We start from the raw sequence: 18211 nt of genomic DNA on the forward strand, positions 1-18211 counted from the left end.
TTGGGCATCATGAAAACCTTAGGAAACTATCGAAAATCATTCAAAATGATAAAGAGAGAATGTGACTTTTCAGAAACAACAATTGTAATCACAAATTAGCTACAATATTTTATTTTTGTATTTATTGTTTTCATATTTTTGTTGCATTATGGTTATACATAATTATGGGATTCATTGTTGCCTGTTTGTACATGCATACAGTATAACAAAATAATGTGGCCAATATAGCTACAATAGTTAAAACAGGTGGTAATAGCCCCAGAAATTGAAAAAAACCTCAGTAGGAAAGAACAAAATAGATAAATGTCCTGGGTGTATACCTAAATATTTCATGTATTATGAAGTGTTCATTGAAAATCAGTAATTAACAATGTATCATTCAATTATTCAAAGATAACTGGTGAAAGTAAACTATTGTAAAATGTAAACCCAGAAAAAAAAGGAAGGAAAGAAAGAAGGAAGATTCTAGATTCTAGGCTGGGTGGTGTTGACAGTGAATCTTCTCCAAATCATGAATAAAACAGAAAGAGCAAAGAGGAAACAAAAGCTTGAGCATAACACGTACAACTAAAGTACATAGTATTCTCCAGAACTTAACATGAGCAAGTGGCATCAAGTAACCCACACTATTAGGTCCATCATCATCTGTGCGGAAGAAAGTCAGGGGAAGGCAGTGGAGCATCCCTGAGAATAGAAGAACCTGAAAACAACAATGGGTATTCACTGGAAGTTGCCAGGAGATGATCTGAGAACAGGATCAGAAACAGAATTTTTCAGGGTCCAATTCATAGGGAAAGGAAAAGAGAGTCACTGTGAGTTCTGAAATGTTAATTAAAATTGTTTGGCCCCAAGAGCTTCTAATAACTAAAAAGACCCAAGTACCCTACAAGCACAAGGTCACACTTAGGAGATACTGCTTGGAATAGTTAAGCATGACAGGGACAATGGGGGAAAAGGAAAGAGAAAGTACATATCAGGTGTGAAGGAAGCCAAAGCCAGCAGACTTTATTAGTTCTGGAAAAAGTAGAAAAAGAAGTCCTAGAGCTAGCTATACCACCAGGTCGGGATTCACTTCTATATTCTGAAAGTATATGGTAACTATTTTCACTTAAAATAAGTAATAAAGAAGGATCACTATTGATCTAATAAAATTTTATTATAAGACAAAAGAAAACAAAGAGGATAATAACAGCTGCTGAGAAGGATGTAATATGAAGCACAGAGAGAAGAACGCTGCAAAGAAAAGGAACTCTAGAAATCTGAATTAAGTGTCCCCGAATCTTTGGTCAAAGACTAATCTGCATAAGCACACAATAAGACTCTGTAAAGACCAAGAAAAGCTATGAATTAAATGGAATTTCCACCTCTTACTTAAGGCTGGGAGATGTTGGGGTTCTGCTTAGCTAGAATGACAGGGCTCAGTAAACCCCCAGGTACTTACTTGACCACCAAGAAAGCTGAATGGACAGGTCATTCTAGCCCCAGACTAGATATACCATATTAGAGCTTCTAAATAATCTATAAAATTGTCTATGATCCAATAAAAATTGCTAGACATATAAATAAACAGGGTAAGGTGGCCTGTAATTGAGAGGAAAATCAATAATAAAGAGACTTAGAAATGATAGGAATAATCTATTAGCAGAGTGGAATGTTAACACAGATAAATTCAAGGATACAAAACAAAACATAAATATAATGAAAAGATCCAATATGAAATCTCAATAGACAAATGGAAACTAAACAAACAATATTTGAAGTTTTTTGAATAATTGAATAAATGTTTGGGAACTTAAAAAAAGTCAGAAATTCTTAAAAAAAATCACTGGATGGAATTAAGCAGATTGGAAACCCAAGAAGAAAATATCACAGAACTTTAGGAAAGATTAATAAAAGATGTCCTATCTGAAGACTAGAAAGACAGAAAGGTGCCAGGTGCTGAGGTGAACACCTATAATCTCAGTGGCTCAGGAGGCTGAGGCAGAAGGATTGCAAGTTCAAAGCCAGTCTCAGCTACTCTTAGTGAGGCCCTAAGCAACTCAGCAAGACCCTGTCTCTAAGTAAAATATTAAAAAGGGCTGGGGATGTGGCTCAGTGGTTAAGAGCCCTGGATTCAATCCCTGGTACCAAAAAAAATGATAGTAAAACAACTGGTGGATAATGAATAGAGTCTTGGGAACTTGCAGAACAATTGTAGCCATTGTTCTCATGGGTCTCATGTATAAGAGAATAGAGCCCAGATACAGACCCACAGTTCAACAGTCACCTGATTTTCTTCAAAGCTTCCAAAGCAATTCAATAAAGACAGCATTTGTTCTTTCAGCAAAATATGAACAATTGAATATCTGTATAAAAATAATGAATCTTGACACATATCTCACATTATATGGAAAAAGTTTAAAGTGGATAATAAGCCAAAATATAAACTACAAAACTCCTTGAAGAAAAAAGAAGAAAAATCATTTTAACCTTAGGAAAGGCAAAGATCCTTTTAAGGAGACAGAAAAAGAACTAACCATACAGTAAAATGAAAACTGGTACATAAAAATCTTCTGTTTAGTCAAAAAAAAAACACTAAATTAAATAGCAGCTAGGTGTGATGGCACACACCAATAGTCCTAGTTATTTGAGAGGCTGAGCTACGAGGATGGCTTCATTCAGTCAGGAAGCTTGAGGCTAGCCCAGGCAACATACAGAAACCCTGTCTCAAAAAGAATGAAAAAAGAAAAAGAAGAAACTAAATAGCAAACCACATCTTCTAACCAAATGCATAATACCTATATAATAATATCCATAATATATACTATTCCTCTAACTTAGTAATAAGGAACTCCAGAATTTTATGGGCAAATTTTTATTTGAAAATGTCTAATAAAGAGTTGAAAATGCTAAATATTATTAGTTATCAGGGAAATTAAAACCATATTGATATACTACATATTTACTAGTATATTAGGATTCTCCATGAAATAGAACCAATAGTGTGTGTGTGTTGGGGATGTTATTAAAAGGAATTGACTGACACCATTATGAAGGCTGAGAAGTCCAGAAAAAGATCTGCCAGTGGTATAGTTCCAATATATTTCCAACTCAACTCCAAATGCCTAAGAAGAAAATCTTAAGATGTACGTCCCATCTAAGTGCAAAGTCAGGAGAAAACAGATATCCCAGTTCAAAGACACAGGCAAGCAGAAAGCACTCTTTCTTACTCAGTCTTTTATTTTATAAGACCTTTAGTAAGCTTGGAAGAGCCTACATTGGGAAGGGCAGTCTGTTTTGCTCAGTCCACAATTCACATGTTAATCTCGTCCGTAAATAAATTTAAAGACAAACATCAAAATTATATTTAACCAAAGATCTGGGTGCTCTGTGGCCCTATCAAGTTGACAGATAAAATTAACCATCATGACCAGAACAGCTAAAATTAAACAAGCTTATTGTTCCAACTGTTGGTGAAGATATAGAATAAACTAGCCTCTCATACTCTGTTGGTAAAAGTATAAATTTCATAACCATTTTTGAAACTATTTTGGCAATTTCTCAAAAAGCTAAGCACATAGTAACACTCTGAACCAAGTCCACTAATTTTTTTATATTTACTCAAAAGTAATGAAAACGTCTGTACACAAAATAACAAACCAGGATGTTCATAACAGCTTTATTCATAATAACCAACTGTCAGCAGGACAATGGAAAAAGAAAATGGTAGTTTATTTACTCAGTGAAGTACAACCCAGCAATAAAAAAGAATGAGTGACCTTTGAACACAATAATATGAGTGAACCTAAAAAAGAAATACGCTGAGTGACATGTTAGACACAGATGAATGCATATTTTTTTAATACCATTGCTATAAAGACCTAGGATATACAAATCTAAATCATGGTAAAAGAATTTAGAGTGCAGACTGCCTCTGGCAGCATAGATGTGGAGAATAAAAACTGCAGAGTTGCATGAGGGAACATTTGGGAGTGATGGAAATAATTTGTAAAAATTCACTAAAATATGTAATTGAGTCATGGTATTTCACTCTATACAAATTTTGATAAATCTATGAAAAAATGTGAATTTTTACCCCTGCCTAACCCATACTGTAAACAATATTCAATTAGGATACATTGAAGTTCTAAGTATGGAAAATAAAACGATAAAGAGTTTAGAATAAAACATAGGGGAGTACATTTATGACACTGAAGTAGGAAAAGATTTCTTAAACAGCACATAGAAAAAGCCAATTTTTAAAAATAAATAATGGTACTATTTTAAAATTTAAGACTTCTGATCCTCAAAAGATATCATTATGGGATGAAAAGGCAACCTACACAGTTAGGAAAGATATTTGTAACACATAAATCTAAAAAGGGAATATATGTTAAATACTTTAAGAACTTCTATAAGTCAATAAGAATTATTGATAAAAGACTTGACCACACACTTTGCAAAAGACGATAGGCGAATGACCAATAAACATATAAGAGTGTGTTCAACATTGTTAGTCCACGAAGTTCAAATTAAAACCATAATACATTACAAAAGGCAGAAAATACCAAGTGTTCGCAAAAATGTGGAATCACTGGGACTCGATATACTGCTGGAGAGTATATACAGTTAGACAATCAACTTTGGAAAACTTTTTGGAAATATGTACTGTAACTAGAAACTTACATATTCTGTGATCCAGCATTTTCACTCATAGGTATATAACCAGCAAAAATGTAAACATATGATCATCAAAAACATGTTTTAGCCACAACGTTTGAAACAGCTAAGATGTGGACCTCAGTGAAATGCCCAATAGTAGTATGTGTAAAGAAACCATGTTATATTTACATAATGCAATGCTAAAGAGAGAGGAGAAAGAACAATTCACAGCAGACAACCTTAGAAATGAACATCAGAAATGTAATATTGAGTGAAAAAAGATCAAAAAAGAACATACTGTATGATACTATTTGCATGATGTACAAAACATAGGAAATTAATCTATGCTGTTGCTCATCAGAATATTTACCCTTGGTGGGAGGCCAAGGGTTTGTTGTAAAGGAACATGAGTGAGGCCACTAAGGTTCTGGGTACTGGTTTAGTAGGAATGTTCACTGTGAAAATTCAGGAGAAACACACTTTAGTACTTGAACATTTCCATAAATATATTCTACATATGAATACATTATCCCAGAGAAGAGAAAATGTGTGAGGATTTCAATGCAACAAGATTGATCATGAGTTGGTAATTATTTAATTTGGGTGATGGGTACAATGAGGTTTAATTTTATATTCCTATTATTATTGTAAGGGCTTAAAACTTTCTGAAATATAAAAATTAGAGATGAAGAAAAGAAGGAAAAAAAGACGATATATGACTATCATTGATAATTACAAAGATGTATGAATATCACAACTGTGCTCCCAGGGGAGAGACATGGAGTGAGCCACAGAGTCACTGTTTTTAATATAAACATTTTAGGACTATTTGATTGTATGAACCATGTACATATCTTATATTGATAAAATAAAAATAATATTAAAGTGTCAAAAAATTAAAAAGTTGGAAGAAAGGAGATGAAAAATCCTATGATTTTAATATCAAATGATAATAAAATCATCTTTCATATCTATATTACTAAAGGAAATTGGGAAAAAGAGAAATTAGAGTTAAGAGGCTTGAGATGCTGTAATTTTATATACAATTTATTTTAACATTCATGAACTGAAAAAAAAAAAGGAAAAAATATGGAGCCATAACTTCCTGCCAAGAAGTACAGTGGAAACCAGAATTTTGGGATAGAATTTATATATTGCTTAATATTATATAAATATATTTTAATAATGTAATTAGTTCCAATTTTCTAAGCTTATTTGACCATATCATGCTGAATGCATGGAAAATATTTCATTGAATCCTTTCCCAAGAACACATTGGGAAAATCTGAGCTAGACAATGTTAATAAGCAAAGTGGGCACATTACATTTTACAGAACTTACCAAAGGTAACAATCCTAGAATCCAAATATTTCCAATTACTCCTCCCAGCCAAATAGCATTCTTGGACATGATGGAAAATACAATTTTTTGCTTAATCAACATATATGCACAACATCCTTTTCATAGGTATATAACTAGCAAGATGTAAACATATGATCACCAAAAACATGTTTTAGCATGTTCTTTGAAGACAGGAAGGCAAAGTACTTGCTATCCTAGAAGGGTTGTAGTTTGTGATGGTTGTGTGGCTTGGTTTTCACCCATGACACACAAGTCATTCAGTTGGGCACATCTGGGAAAATTTTTGCATGACTGATAGAACAGACAGGTATCTTAGCTTCCCTTTTCCTATCTTGATGGAATAAAAATCCCACCTCCATGTGCTTCTACTTTCAAATGGAAAGTGGAAGTACAACCTTTCCTATTCTCTTTGTGTGATTATGCCTGTACAGCCTCTTAAATCAGGTTTCAAGAGAGGTTGGAGATAAATGTATTTGTTCAGTTTGTCAGGTTTAACTGGAGCCTTATATATTGTCTAGAAATACAAACATTTTAAACAAGGAAAATTAAACATGCTTAAGATGACAGAAACCAAATTTGGGGTGTGGTTATCATATGAGGAGAGAGAAGGGGAAGTGGGATTGTTGAGGGACTGACTAATGAAGCTTCAACATCAAATATGTCAGTAGTTTTAATTTGTTTTTCCACATTTTTATCAGTACATTTTAGTTATACATAATAATGTGATTTGTTGTTACATATTTGTACATGCACACAATCTAACAATGTAATTTGGCCAATATTACTCCTCAGCACCTCCATCCCTTCCTCCATTCCTCCCACCCTTTGGTCCCTTTCTTCTACTGATCTCCCTTTGATTTCCACAAGATCCTTGCCCACCCCGAAACTTTCTTTCCCTCTGTCTTCTCTTTCTTCTCTTCCATTCATATGAGAGAAATAATAGGACCCTTGACTTTCTGAGTTTGACTTATTTCCCTTAAAATATTGGCCTCTAGTTCCATCCATTTTCCTGAAAATTACATAATTTCATTTTTCTTTATGGTCGCATAAAACTCCAGTATGTATATAGACCACATTTTCTTAGTCCACTCATTCATCCATTGATGGACATCTAGGCTAGTTTCATAGTTTGGCTATTGTGAATTGTGCTGCTATAAACATCCCATGTATCATTGTAGTATGACTTTAACTTTTCAGAATAAATACTGATAAATACATTTATAGCAGGGTAATATCGTGAGTTCATGCCTAGACTTTTGAGGAACCTCCATCTTGATTTCCATAGTGGTTGTACTAATTTACAATCACACCAACATTGTAAAATGTTCCTTTTTCTCCACATCCTCTCCAGAATTTATTATTGTTTGCATTTTTAATGACTGCCATTTGGGCTGGTGTGAGCTGAAATCTCATTGTAGTTTTGATTCGAATTTCCCTAATTGCTAATGATGTTGAAATTTTTTTTTCATATATTTGTTGGTCATTTATATTTCTTCTTTTGAGAAGTGTATGTTTAATTCACTTCCCAATCTATTAGTTGGTTTATTTATTTTGGGGGGTGTAAAGTTGTTTTGAGTTCTTGATATATTCTAGATATTAATCCTTTGTCAGAAGAGCAGATAGCAAAGATTTTCTCCAATTCTATAGATTCTCTCTTCACATTTCTAATTGTTTATTTGCTGTGCAGAAGCTTTTTAAATTGATGTAATTCCATTTATTAACTCTTGGCATTATATCCTGAGTTTCAGGGGTTCTATTGAGAAAGTCATTGCCTGGGCCTATATTCTGAATGTTGTCCCTACATTTTCTTCTAGGAGTTGCATAGTTTCTGGTCTAATTCCTAGGTCTCTGATCCATTTTGAATTGATTTTTGTGCAGAGTGAGAGATAAGTATCTAGTTTCATTCTTCTATATTTGGATTATCAGTTTTCCCAGCATGATTTATCAAAGAGACTGTGTTTTCTCCAATGAATGTTTTTGGCACCTTTTTCAAGGTTCAGATGACTATAAATGTGTGGATTTGTCTCTGTCTTCTATTCTGTACCATTGGTCTATGTGTCTGTTTTTATGCCAGTACCGCACAGTTTTTGTTACTATAGCTTATTAGTATAATTTGAAATCAGATATTGTGATGCCTCCAGTATTGCTTTTTTGGCTTAGCATGCTTTGGCTATTCTGGGTTTTTTATTCTTCAAAATGAATTTTAGGACTATCTTTTTCTAGTTCTGTACAGAATGTCATTGGTATTTTGATGGGAATTGCACTGAATCTTTGTATTGCTATTGGTAATATGGCCATTTTACCAGTATTGATTTTGCCTATCCATGAACATGGCAGGTATTTTCATCTTTTGAGGTCTTCAATTTTTTTTAAAATCAGTGTTCTCTGGTTTTCATTGTAGAGTTTTTTCACCTCTTGAGTTATATTTATTTCTAGATTTTGTAACCTGGTACCTTACCAAATTTGTTTATTATCTCAAGCAGTCTTTTGGTGGAGCTTTTTGGATCTTATAGGTATAAAATCATATCATCTGCAGACAGTGATAATTTTACTTCTTCCTTTCCTGTTTTTATCCTTTTTATTTCTCTCTCTTGCCTAATTGCTCTGGGTAGAATTTCTATCTCTACATTAAATAAAAGTGATGGAGGTGTACATCCTTCTCTTGTCCCAAATTTTAAAGAAAATGGTTTTTCACTTTTTCCCTATTTATTGAGGTTGGCTTTTAGCTTTTCACATATAGCCTTATAAAACTGTAATTTAATAGAGAAAGATAGGGAAATGTTGAATTTGATGGAGCCACAAATTGGGCACACAAATGTTCCTTATATTAGACTATAATTTTAAGTATGTTAAAATATTCCAAAACTAAAAAGACTTCACCCAGAGGGAACTGTTTTTAAATGCATACATAGTTAATGAGAATAAGAGCCCTGACATCCCATCTAGTTAGGATAAGTAGGTGAGATTCTAGGAAGAGGATAGGCAGAATGTGGAAGAATCCAGAGTAGACCATAGACCATAGCATAGATGTCTACCACTAACTTAAGTAAGGGCTGGAGGGTGATGTCCCTGTTTATTGTGTCATATATTTATATATATTTGTGTGTGTGTGTGTGTGTGTTCATTAAGGGATTCATGATTAAATTAAGTGTAGGGTATACATTGCTCTCATTAAATACTGTGGTTTCAGTCTTTTTTTGTACCAATGGTACAAATTTCTTTATTATTTTTATAAAAGTCTAATGTTTTATACTTCTCCAGGTTTTGTTAGTTATAGATACTAATCATGATAATCCCTTCATGAACACTGAAGAACTCAGAGAAGTCCCAAATAGGTAAGCAGCCTCCTTGAAAAAAAAAATGACGTCTTTTTGAGGCCAATTTCTTCTTGCATAATGTTTTTACATTAAAGCTAGATATGTCAATGATCTATATTATAAACGAAGATTTAAATCTATACATTTATAAATGCTTAACTACCCATTAACAACAAGAACGAAGATGCAGGTCACTTTTTCACTTGGAAACTCCATCAAAAAGCTGTTATACTAAATTACAGCTAAAGTTATCCTAAAATTAAATTCAGTATGTGCATAGTACTATATCTAGAATAGTCCTTATCTTCAGTAACATATGATCTAAATGATCTGATAGCACAATTGGTTCAATAATTACCCATTCAGCCACAGAAATACTTGCCTGGGAAATTGAATCACCTTAATTACCCAGTAGGGAATTTATAGTGAAATATTGAATAGGTCTTTATCTAAATATGTTAACTATTTCCTTTTGTAAATTGTCTCTACATTATGTAATTTGTCTAGATAGTAAAAATGATTCAATAGAGTGAGCATAGTATCTGAAATTAGAGCAGTTTTCAGCTCTAGCTATGCCACTCACCAGATGTGCAGTTAGGGTGAGTTATTCAATCTCTTTGAGTCTTAACTTCTCCATCTATAAAATGGGGACACATGATTATGCCTTATACAGTAGTTTAATCCATACAGAATTTAATTGATACTCGTTTGTTCCTCTCCTACCTGCTTCCATAAAATCCATATCAAAGGTCACTATCATTGATTAGTTGATGGTCTTTCACTTTTTCCCCATTTACTGAGGTTGGCTTTGAGATTTTAAGATCCTGAGAATACACTCACTATTAGTATCCAATACAATAAGGACCCCTGCATGTTTTATTTTAGTTGGTTTAGACAATTGATTTATCTTTTCAAATCACTCAAATAAAAAGAACACATCAATTATACCAGGGCTCTTAATCTCCTTGAAGGCCTCTAGACAAATTCAGCTGATGAACCATCTTACTTTTGCTTTCCCACTGATAATGAGCCTGATAAAACTGAAGGGCAGCCAATATTAAGGAACAAAAGGTTCTGCTGAGGGATGGATGGAAAGAGTGGTTTATGCAAAATAAATCACAGATAATTTACCCCAAATCAAAATGACCCTATGTATATTTTAAACTACTTTTACATTTTCTTAGATAATTTGTATTATTCTACATCTACTCAAATATTGCAAAAGTAAAACAAAAACTTACAGTAGTTACTGAATTCCGTGGTTAGGACCTTTAAAGAAGCCATGATGATTTCCCAAAACCAATCTGCAGAAAGATGCTGGGCCAGCTGGGTAAGAGTCACCTGGGAGCTTGTTAAAGATATATATTCCCAGTCTCTGGCCCATAGATTGGTATTCTGTAGCTCTATGAGAGGTCCCAGGAATATATATATTTAAAAATATCCCAGGTGCACTAGGTAAGCAATTTATAATACATTCACATATTAATACTCAATGTAAATGCAAAAAAGAATGAGGATCTTCTTTACATATGGATGGGGCCCATCTACCAGATGCTTTATTAAGTGTGTATCTCATTTTACTAGTGCTGCTAAAAAGAAGAATGAACCTACATATTTGCTTATGTATGCATGAAATACCTCTGGAAAATGACACAAATAACTGATAATAATGGTTTTGTCTCAGGAGAGAAGAATTGAGTGTTGGCAAGCAGGAGTGGGAGAGAGATTTTTTCCACAGTATAAATCTTGCATTTTTTGAAATGTAAGCTAAATAAAGATATTATATATTCAAAATGGCTGAAGAAAATATTATTTCTATAATATTCATGACAAACTATGGCTTTTAAATAACTCTTCACATGACTCTGATATTCAACCAGGATTTAAACTAGGCCAAGAAATATTTAATAGGGAACATAATATGTAAATGTGTAATATGTAGCATATCTACATCTCTAAGAGATTTACAATTTCTTCTTCTATAAAGTAGAACACCAGATACCTAGATATATGGCAGTTGATTTAGTGCAAATGATATTTTCCTGAAAACTTCCTTGAAAAACTGTTCAAGACTGTTTTAATAGCCCTGACAACGGCTGATGTGTCTGTTTGCCAGCTAATTTATTATTTTTTTTATGGAAATAGCAAAAACACAGTTTACAATTTATTCAGTCAGCTTTGAATTATACAATTCCTAATTATTTTTTGTAATTGAAGAGGATACAAATTATTTCAAAATATATAGCTTGAGACTTTTTAAATGTTTTATACCATACCACTTCAAATTAATGAGTTCAAAATCAAATTAAATGCAACCACATTACTCTTGAACTGAATTTGATTAACCTCCTCAAAAAAGATCTACACAGAAAATATACTTTGATGTTATTCATTTTGTTTTATTTAGAGTTGACAAGGAATACCCACTTGAAGAATGCTTCTGCATTTTCTGTGAGACTGTTAAAGACATTGTGATTATTGATTTATACAAGTGGCTCTTTAATGCCACTTGTATAAATCAAAATCTCTCATTAAAATCTTTGTGAGAGAAAATATTTTTTTAAAATGTATGCTTCCTCTTATCAGATGAAAACTGCTGCCAACAACCCTGGGGTTGAATATGATTTGACCACTATTTATGACAAATTTCCTTATAAATTTTGGGGTCATCTAGCCTTAAGATAAAAGGAAGACAAGTGTCTCTTTTATAAAGTTTACATAGCACGAATTTTTTTAAAATAAACAAGCCAAATAATCTTGTACCAGATAGCAGTTTGTACAATTTCTGGTTTTAGTTAAAATTTGTTTCCTGTGCAAGATAAAGCAATTGAGCCAATTAGGCGCTCACCCCTTCTTTGAGAGGGTCTAAGGAAGAAGGAAGATAATGAGAAAAGTTCCCACCTTTCACATAGTGGGTCTTGAGTAGGTAGACCAATAAATGCACACCTGGGTAGATGTACAGGGAGAGTGAGGGAAATGGAAGAGCAACTGTGGAGCTAGAATGGCCCTTCAGAGTTGTCCCCCTCCTAGAGGAAAAGGGACTAGGTCCTTCAGTAGGGACTGTGCCCAAGGAGTAAGCCTGTATTTTACAAGGGGGCTCTTTTCAGCTGAGGGCAATTCCTAAGTAATGATTCACCTGGGAGCTATCAGGCAGCAAAGCTACCAGCAATGAGGTAATGAATTCCTCAGACCAAAAGGGGAAGATCTGGCTGACATAAAATATCATTTGCTGGAGTCCATTTCCTGTGCCTCTTGAATTCACAGCCTTTAACTTGCATGTTACTGAGTTTTCTGGTAGTCATCCTTTTCTAGTTGTTCTTGATTCCATTCACCCTTGGATAAAACATCTACTGATCTAGGTGATTTACATGATGAGATGACCCAGACCCGCATCAGTTACCACTACTCTCTAATACTGTGGCTATGGCTCTTATTCAGTCATTGTCAAAGTCAGGTAATGTAGTATACCAAGAGATGTGCCAGTGGATTCCATGGATGCTGAACACATTCTCCCTGCCTTCATTGTGAAGTAACACACCTAACTCCACCTGATGATCAGAGTCAAAACAATTGCCAAAATGGTAACTTCTTTCCTTGATTACTATTTTCTTTGCCTTCTTGAGGACCCTAAAATGACCATAGTAGTTTTAAAGTTAAATGAGACACTTGTGTCCTCTGATGGAATATTTTACCCTCTAGGAAGCAAAACATCTGGATCCACATTATGTAGAGTTGTAGGGTGAAGAAGCACAAATTCTACCAATCCATCACTTGGAAGCATGGGAACAAGTATACTTCTACTTCCTTCTCTTGGCTCTCAAGTCCACACATTCTGCTTGTTGGGGAAAAAGCATCATACTATAGTCATTGATTAGGGTAAACACTAGGTCCTAGAACATGGCTCTTCTTGCAGAGTATCACCTCCAGACTGGTGCCTCAGTTACACTCTCAAAAGATTATTCCATTACCTCATAAGACCGGTAACTTCTGTATGCTGCAGTATATGATCTCATGGTCATGTGTTCATTCTCATATATCCTTTGTGGTCAGTTCGTTCTGAGTCTGATGCAATATTGTGCAAGATGTCATGTCAGTGGATCAAACACTCAATAAGTCCTGGGACAGCAGTGCTGGCTGAGTCTGTAGATAGGAAAGACAAACAAACTTGGAATATGTGTATTTTTTCCAGCCAATATTGCTGCAGGATAGAAAAGATTCAGTGTAGACAGTTTGCCACCAAGTAGTTGGTTGGTGTCCTTGAGGATTATGCCATGTAATTTTTTAACATTAGTATATGTTGCTGGGAGTTAGGATATTTGAATATTTGGCTATACTCACCTTGATGAGTGGGAGTCATGTTATTGGGCCCATGAATAGCTTGCATGCCTTCTTCCATCGTGACTAATTTGTTTATGTTACCATTGAGACAGCTTTGGAGTGGCTGATAACAGAAACTGGATGAACAAACTGGCCAAATCATTCTGTGTTTTTGTTGATTTGTACCCCTTGAAGGATATGCTTCAGTGGACATTAACATGTAACACAAAGATCTTCCCTTTAGGCTCCTTTCCATAAGCCATCCATATATATATGTGTGTGTATATATATATATATATATATATATATATCTTCTCCAGATGTTCTTGTTACCAACTCCCCAATTTTTGTTTTCCCTGATCCTGAACAACAAGATAAATAATTTTCCTCAGTTCATTAATTGGTTTCAATTGCTATTTTGGTCCACTATTCTCCCCACTTAAGAGCATAAGCGAGTACACCACATGAAGCTTTGCTCATTGTGAGGATTTCTTTTCAGAGCTTTCTTTCAGAGATGTCCTTGAGTTAGGTCACAGTGCAATAGCAGTCCATTTTTAGCTTGCACCTCATTTTTGAATGATCTATGAACAAACATCAGCCCTTCTTCTTTGTTGATAAGCTAATCATATGAGGTCCCTCAAGTGGCTCAGTTTTGTGCTGAGGGAGAGGTGCCAATGAAGGTGAATTATGTCCTCTAGCCCTGCTTATGCTTGATCCCAGATTTACCACTTCCATCTTATGATGGATTGCTGCTGAATCCACCTGACTCTGACTTATTAATTCCAAAAGGCTGAGGCTGAGAGCCATCAGCTGTCAATATTCTAGCTATGAAAGGAATGAATGCCTCAACTCATCTCTATAAAGAGAATTTTGTCAATTCTCTGGTGCTGAGAGTTTTAAGTGTGTCTATTTTTGTGGGTTTTTTTTTTTGCAATTTTAAACAATGTAAGTTTGAAAGATGTTATTATTATAAACATGCAATCTAAAAAATAGAGAGCTATAAACTAAAAACAGAAGTAAAAAGATGATGAGAAATGAAAGTAGGAGACTTGAGTTCTAGTCCTAGTTTGCTGTTATCTTTGAATTTAATATTTGACTAATCACTTCATTTCTTGGAGGTTTAATTGTCTTATCTACATTACAAGACAGCTGAATAAGATCAATTTTTCACATTCTGGAGTCTACTGAAAAAGTAATAAAAATTCAAGAGCTATTTCCAGCATCTTATAAAGCCTAATGAAAATAATTTGCCTATCCTTGATAAGACTGCAAAGAGATTAGGTGGGGGACACAACACTGACAATTTAGGTAAGCAAAGAGAGCAATTTCAGATAAATACTGAAGAATAAAAGAATCCTAGAACATCATATTATACTTATTTCCAAGGTCACCTGGTTCAACTCAAAAACAGATGCTCAGATCCCCTCATTATAGCTATTGTAAATGTTTCCTTAAGGTCCTCCAGTGTGGAGGGCAAGCATGTCCTGTTTCAGAGGGTGCTAATAATTATTACATAGTCAAGGCACTTCCTCCTGTCAATAGTTGCTGTCTTTTTTTCCCTCACCCCACATTCCTTTTTAAGTTTATTATACCTAAGCTGTGGTACCCACCATTCCACTGAGGATGCCAAGTCTGATAGTCTCTCCTCCATTCTTTCTCAGCAACATTTGACACAGTTGACCAATCCCTTCTTCTTCTTGGAATGATGTCATCTCTTGCCCTACTGGTTGGCCTTGTCCCCTGCATTTCCTCCTAACTCATGGACTGGCCCTTCTCAGTCTTCTATTCTGGCATTTTTTCTTCTAACCAATCTCTAAATGTTGGCATATTCATGGGTCCAGTAACTTGGTTTATTCTCTGGAGTAACCCTATTCCTTCTCATGTCTTCATTTAATCCAGGTCTTCAAATCAATATCTTCCACTTGTTACTTCTCTTCTGAAATTTATATTCAAATATCCAATTTCATACTTTACAGGCATTCTTGGATGAAAAAAATAAGTATTTACAACTTAATTTGTCCATAATAAAATTCTTCATTTCTCTACTCACACCCATTTCTTCCCCATGATCATAGATATTAGGAAACAGTACCAATTCTAATAGATTGGTCAAGCCAAAAATTTAGAAGACTTCTATAATTTAGTTCCTTGTCTTTCCAATTTACACCCAAATTCCATCACCTCTAATTCCAAGCTACCTCAAACTGCTAATTTCTTTATATCTTTATTTTTCACTATCTCCATTTCTTGCCTGGGCTATTGCTATAATTTTTCAATTAAATTTTCCTGCTTGCACTCTTGTTTCTCACAACCCCTGTATAGTTTAAATGTGAATATCCCTCAAAAGCTCATGTGTGAAACAATGTGAGAAATGAAGTTACATGATTGGATTATGAGAGGGTTAACCTAATCAGTACGTTATTTCCCTAATAGGGATTATAGGATAGTGACTGTAGGCAGGTAGGGTGTGGCTGGAGGAAGTGGGTCATTGAGGGGTGTGCTTTCAGTGTATGTATTTTGTTCTTGGTGAGCAAAATTTCCTCTCTGCTTCCTGGTGCCATGTTCCCAGCTGCTTTCCTCCATCACACTCTCCCACCATGATGTTCTGCCTCACCTCAGGCCCTGAGAATGGAGCTGGCTCTCTGTGGACTCACATCTCTGAAACTATGAGCCCATATGAACTTTTGCTCCTCTAAAATTGTTCCTGTTGGATTTTGTTCACAGTGGTAAAAAAAAAAAATTAAATTAAACAACCTCTTTTCCATATAATAGCAAAGATTTATTCATATTTAAATTTAAATTAGATCACATCACTGCTCTATTTAACACCCACTACATGCCTGACTTCTGACCAAAGCTAAAGTCTAAATTTCTTACTTCATCTTACATTGGCATATATGATCTGGCTGTATGTCTGTGAACTTCCAATAAACATTATCTACCCTGTCCTCATCCTTTCAAACTTGCCTTCTCTCCCACCTTAGGATCTTTATACCAGCTGTTCTTTTTCCTTGGGATCATTTTTTTTTCTTTCACTCCTTTCAGTTATGGCTCTTTATTATCATTCATGTCTCCATTGAGATGTCAGCTCTTCAGAGAGGCCTCCCTGCTCATTCAATCCAAAGTAGACTTCTAACCATTTGGGATATTTATACCCTATTTAATTCTCTAATAATACCAAACACTCTGGAGTTTTTCTTGTTTATTGATTGTGTCTTCTCTATAGTTTTTAAGCTTATGAAAGCAGGGATAATGTCTGCCTTTTGCTACACTTATTTCAGGGATTAGAGAAGAAGGTGGCATTTAACAGATGTTCAATAAAATTTTGTTCAAGAAATGAATGGATTAGGAGATTTGGGGACCCAGAGAAGGCAAACACAATAGCCTAAATATCCAGTATACAATCGAAATCCATTGTCATTCAAATTGTTGTCCTTGCTTTGGCTGTTTAAACCTTATTAAAAGTCCAGCTAATCTTCTGTACAATACAATTCATTTATTTGAAGACAACTGTTAACTTCTATTCTTACCTTTGTCAAATAAAAAGATCCTGTTTCTAAAATGTAATATTGGAGAGAAGAATATTTAGAACAAAATTCACAATGGATGCAGAATATCAATTGCTGAGAAATGTAATAAAATTTTACTTCATAACAGAAGCATTTTCATTTGTGCACACGTTTCCTTATCACAGATGATCTCAATACTATAATTGATTCTAAAGGGCCATAATAAAGTAAAAGGCAACTTTCATAGAAATTTCAATGAAATTTCATTTCATTTTTGAAAACGTGCTCAACAAGTTTTATTGTCTTGCTTTTTGGGGTTTTTATTGCTTTTTTTTTTGTCTTGCTTCTTATGCAAAGCCCAAAAAGTTTGTTCAGGCCTACTAGATTATTTATCTTCTTGACAATCCAATTTCTTTTTTTTTTCAAATTGTTTGTTTATTTTTATGTGGTGCTGAGGATCGAACCCAGTGCCTCACTTGTGTGCAGTGCATGTGCTCTGCCACTGAACCAGAACCCCAGCGCCACAGTCCAATTTCTTAAAATGGGATACTAATTAATTTGTGTTTGATCTTTCTGTATTATGGAGCATCAGTAGATATTTTTAAAAATACTAACTTTAGTGAATTGGTAATTGTAATGCAGTTTTCTTCAGCTAAATTTATTCCATGAGAAATACACATTCAAATTCTTAACACTAACCATTAGACTTTTTACTTCCCCATAGTTTTCTTTCCTAATTGAATCACCATCAAAAGTGTAATCATCCTCTTTCGCTTCGCTCCGGGCGGAGAAGCTGAATGTGTAATCAGCAGTGGATTGTAAGTACCCGAGGCAAAGAAAGCTCAGTGCGCCCCGCCTTTTTTTTCTTGAATATTTTTTATACAGGGAGAGTTTGTGGATTGGGATTGTTGGCGGGGCTGTGGTTTCTGTGCCGAAAATCCACCCCGCGGGAGCAGCCATTTGCTTTCTGCTTGCTGTCTTGATGGCTCTGTATACACTGTCCGGCAGCCGCACCTAGAGGTTGGAGCTGGGCTGCGTGCCGAGCCCTGTCCTCCGAAGACTGGA

Source organism: Marmota marmota, unplaced genomic scaffold, assembly GCF_001458135.2.
Source record: "Marmota marmota marmota unplaced genomic scaffold, marMar, whole genome shotgun sequence".
Taxonomy (NCBI): Eukaryota; Metazoa; Chordata; class Mammalia; order Rodentia; family Sciuridae; genus Marmota; species Marmota marmota.